The sequence below is a fragment of the Pygoscelis adeliae genome, unplaced genomic scaffold, assembly GCF_000699105.1.
Source record: "Pygoscelis adeliae isolate BGI_AS28 unplaced genomic scaffold, ASM69910v1 Scaffold402, whole genome shotgun sequence".
Lineage (NCBI taxonomy): Eukaryota > Metazoa > Chordata > Aves > Sphenisciformes > Spheniscidae > Pygoscelis > Pygoscelis adeliae.
Genome location: NW_008824411.1, coordinates 6736892 through 6741904, shown reverse-complemented (window position 1 = coordinate 6741904; position 5013 = coordinate 6736892). Strand labels below are relative to the sequence as shown.

The 5013-nt window shown below is 44.1% G+C and overlaps 1 long non-coding RNA gene across 1 annotated transcript; it reads left to right on the top strand.

The window, feature by feature from the left end:
• Window positions 1–136: 136 nt before the first annotated feature.
• LOC103914024 lies at window positions 137–3708 on the top strand. Its single transcript, XR_663447.1, has 3 exons — window positions 137–352; window positions 906–1053; window positions 2512–3708. It is a non-coding gene; the product is annotated as an uncharacterized LOC103914024 (long non-coding RNA).
• The last annotated feature ends 1305 nt before the right edge of the window (window positions 3709–5013 follow it).

Genomic DNA, 5013 nt, shown 5'->3' with positions numbered 1-5013 from the left:
GGCCGCGGGCAGTGTGAGCTTCCCGCCCGCCCATCGCCCTTTTGCCCTGGGAGGAGCGAAGGCCGAGGGGGGCAGGCCCTGGGGGAGAGGGCTGGGAAACTCCCCTCGCGGGGTTTTGCGGTGGCTCGAGTGAAGTGCCGTGTTGCAGTCAGAGCTGCTCATTCGGTTTCCTTTTTAATCAAAAAAGGAACTCGGAGAGAGTGTGTGTTTTCCTGGGGCACCGCTAAAAACGTCCCACTTACGCCTAATCCGTAACTCCAGTAAAAATCCTTTATGCTGAATGGTCATTTGAATAGATCATCGAAAGCTCTTCTGAGTCAACCTATTAATCCAAGAGTTACAATAAAAACAAGTAAGTACAGATCAAGGGTATTGAGATAACTTTTCAGCAGGTACAGATTTCTCCTTTAACTCTTTAACAAGCTTGTGTACACATTTTGTGGGTTTTCAAAATAAAGCACGTATAAGGTACATATGCAGATAACGGATACATCTCTTCTAAAACCACAGCCCGTCATTGCAGGAAGCCATAGGGCGTGGATGTTTGTTCTTGCATATGACCTTCTGTCCTGCACCAGAAAGGTCAGGTTATTGCTTTGCAGACTCCTTTGCAGTCTTCCATGTCCAGCACTTGAATTGAGCTGTCAGAGTTGAGCTGGGGATGTTAGCAAAATCACACACGAGTTTTGCATAGAGATTTGTTGGCAGTCTAGATCGATATGTGCAAAGGAAAATGCAAGTTTGAGAAACAAGAGCATGCCAGAACGTTACTACTTGACTAATGTGCTTTTTGCAGTCCTTGCCTACTTTCCTCCTATTAATTGTTCCATGTTCTTTACAGCTTGACTCTAGATTTTGTAACCGTATCTGACTTTGGCTGTAGTTAGGACTTGTTTTCTCAACAGGTTCATTTCTTCCAAACACCTTTTTTATGAGATGCCAGTTGACTGGGACCCAAAGACCTAGAAGATCCTGGCAAGCTTCATGGAAAAAAGCATGTTACGATAACAGGCTGGAGCTGGCTAGAGACAGTGAAACGATTCTGTGCTCCAGGTGATTTGAGAGAGGACACCATCAGAGATCCTGAACCTTCTTTTAATCGTACTCTCAGCAGGGTACTGCTGGACTGTTGGCTGCTTGCTCTCCCTCTCTGTGGCTGTAGCACGTAGCATGTGGTGTAATCAGCTGTGGTAGGAGAGCACTTGCTGTTGGGTGCTGTGATGGTGTTCTTGCAAAATTGAGTATCTCTAACAGTAAACAGCTATTGCTAGTCTTTCATCAAGAGTTCAGTGTGCTGAAGGGAGCCCATCTTTCCCCTGGGGAGTTAAAAGTTCGAGCTTCAGCCAAATATCAGTTAAGTCTCTCTGAATTCAGCTCCTACTTAGAAGAAAACTTGGGGTTTTTTTTGTTTTGTTTTATGTAGAAGAGTCTGAAGCTCTCAGATGTTTAAGGTGTTTTTATGGCAGTCCTAAAAAAAAGTAGCCAGATGTCGGGAGAGAAACCTATATGGGCAATAAAAATTCAAATTTGATTGCATGTGATTTTAAAGCCTTCATAAAATATATTAAGCTTCCATTGTGACAGCAAGCAAGTTTGCACTAAGTGAATTTAACGGAAAGATGGGAGTGCAGAGTCTGATCCTTTAAAAAAAAAAAAAAAATTCCAAAGCAGATCTAACTGACAAATAGTAGGTTGCAGATACTCATCTGTCCTGACAGTCTCTTCACTTTTAAAACATATAAAAGTGAGGTAGCATAAAGAAAAAGGATTTGGGATCCATATATGTCTGTTGGGAGTATAAATGTAGGAAAGGTACAAAGCACCAATAACATAATTTTAATAGGAATTGTATATTGTAAAGAGATAGGTGTTTCACTTATTTTTTTTGCCTCCTTCCCCTTGAGGATTACAGCTTATTTTTTGCATGTGCTGGGATAACTCATCAAGGCTGATGGGAAAGGCTTAGAGTGCAGAATTTAATGAAATCATGTGCTCATAAATACAACATATGAAATAGAAGGCAGAGTACATTTTAAATACCTCAGTATTAGGAGGAAAAATTAAAATATGTGGAACTTGATAGAGCTAAGTATATTAGTCTGAAGACCAACCTGCATGAGATAAGATCTCCAAATTTCTTTTTTTATTTTAGGTTAAAAGGGCAACCTTAGTAGAGTGGCCTGCTCTTCATTATTGAAAGCAAGAGGCTAGTTTTGGGACCATACTCATGAATTTTATGAGTGTGTTAACACTTTTGTCAGTCTGAGTGTTGGGGTGTGTACATGCTGGTTTTATTACCTTGCCATAGAAGCCCTTTTCTCTCTCATCTCAGACCAACAAATGAAGACGTGATGCACTGAATAGAGTTGCCCTGGGTCCTTGATCTAACCCATGAGACACCATTTGGAGTGTTCTGCATTATGTATTACTACTAAAGTATTTTCAGTTAAACTGACATCTTAAATGCTAATTTTGCCTGGCAGATAATGAAATTCTTGTTTCTTTTCTAAGGAAGCTGACATGAAAGAAGCCAACCATGAGAGGTCACAGGAATTTGTACTGCCTGTCTCCACAATTACTAACAAGTAAGCACTATATGGTACCATAGGATGGAGGCGGACTTGGTTTCTGTTACTGACAGTTGTCACGCAGGCGAGGAACACTCAGGTGATTCGAGACAACCTCAGAAAGGGTGGGCTGCAAAGCCAGCCCGCAGCCGGAGGTGGAGGAAGATTACTCACCGCTTTCTAGTCCTGGGTGCATCCTGGTAGACCTTCAGTCCGACAAGGAATCCATATAGAACTGCAGTGCCAAGAAGAGGAGACCTTGGAAACTTACTGCTGGAAGCGTAATTCAACCAACCCACCAACTTCAACCTGCAGCGTGAAGATGAATGTTTAGAATGCTGTTCCTCAGAACACTCTGAGGAACCTCAAGAAGGGATAAGTGAGGATGATGAAAGCATCATCCTTATTGATGCTTTGGAGGAGGAAGAGGAGGAGGAGGACCTGCAGCCCATCTCTGGAGATGCTTTGATCATTTCCTCCATGATCCCTATGAGGAAGACCATTGTTTGCTGGCATTGGGCCGTTCCTTGGCAGCTGCAAGAGGAAATGCTGCCATTGTATCAGGTTGAAGTCAAAAGAGATGTGCAGTTGTTGGATATGATCAGGACTAGCTGGACTCATCGGGGCATCTACACTTGTAAGACTGACATGTTAAATTAGAGCTTTTGTGTGCCTGTGGTCTCCAAGTTACGGTGTTGCTGTCTAGATTATCAGCACCCTCTGGGGTTGGTTTTGCAGAAGTGCCACTGTTAGGCTACACAGCCCACTTGGCCAGAACGACTCATCCATCTCTTCTCTCCATACATCCTCTCATGTTGTAGTGCATTAGCTGTCATAAGCCGTGATTTGGATTTTTTAAAAATGGCCATTTATCCTCTGCACCCCACACAGGCATGCTTGGCTGTGGCGATATTGGTGCTGTATGTGCTTATATATTACTCGAGTTTTCCTTACGAGAACTGATGAACAAGGGGAGGGTTGTGTGCTTGTCTTGCACAAGGGAGGTGGAAGGGGTATGTGATTCCGTGCGTCTTGGGTCTAGGTGGAAGAAAGCCTTTACCCTGCCCAGCTACTGCATTCCAGTAAGAAACGTCTAAGAATTTTAAATTCAGAAAAACGGTAATAAAAATAATGAAAATCTTCTGAGGGTTTTTTCCTAGTTTGTGAGAGTTGGAATGATGGTTCTGTCTCTGCAGGGTTCGCCATACTAAGCAGCATGTGGGTTTCTCACGGATCCAAGGACTGTCATTAAAGGAATGCTGCTAACTTATTTTTTAACTGCCTGATCTGAAGAAACTGAACTGCCACTTACTGTGCTCCCAAAAGTAGCTCGCTTTTCCGTGTGAAAGGAGTAGGTACGTTTCTTTTCCTCACCCTCAACTCCCAGCAGAGTAGTTTCTGGTTTCGTGTTTATTTTTAGAGAGATTTGTGAGATCACAAAAAAGCAGAGTATTTTTAGAAAGATCTGTGAGATCACAAAAAAGCAGAACATTGAGCATTTTTATATACCATATTTGCATATTTTGCTAGTAATGTACACTCTTGTTCATTTTTAATTTCAGTTCTGTATTTGCTGCTAATTGTAGAAGCCCATTTCCAAAAGTGAGAGTTTTGTTTGGCTGCCCAGTGTGCAGCATAACTGCAATGTTTAAAGCAGGAGCGATCTCTGCGAGGTTACACGGTGATGTTGGAGAGTAGTTTTGACTGCAGGAAGCGCAGAAGTGGTCAGTACGGTAACGGGGGGACAAATGCAGAGCGCTAAGGGGACAGGGTCAGGGACCACTGGTTGAACAGAAGCTGTTGGGGGCTTCCCAACAGTGCTCCTGGGGGATTGGACCTTGGATGACTCCCGTTGAACGGTTACGTTATTGATGGGAACGTAAAAGTGGACATGTGCTGACGGGGAATATGAACAGGAGGGAGGGCTGCAGAGCCATGGAAGAACGAGAAGTCTTCCAGAAGTGGCAGTAGAGAAACGGTGAAAATTTCTGCTCCAAATTGGTGGGTTATCAGCTATAAGGGATGGAGGAAAGGAGCCTGAGAATGCCTACAGGCTGTGATCCTACTGTGGCTTTGAAAAAGGCAAATGGGATCCTAGGATGTGTCAGGCAAAGGACTTCCACTAGGAATAAGGAAACGGTGCCGCTGTGAAAGGTCCTGGTGAGACTTCGCTGAAGATACCGAGTGCAGTTCTGGGCGCTCAGGGTGAAGAAATGCTCATTCAAGTTGGAAGCGAGGCACAGAAGTCGGGGACGTGGACGGAGCCTTCCTCACAAGAGCAGAGCCTATTTCTTCCGACAAAGCAAAGCTTGAAAGTGTAGCCAATCGCCGCCAAACTTCTGCGGGAAGACACACGGTTATTGCCATTGCGGGGGGGTGGAAACACCCCGTGAATTGCTGCAGGCTGGAATTTGGGAGAAGGCTCCAGTCCCCCGGAGCACCGGGG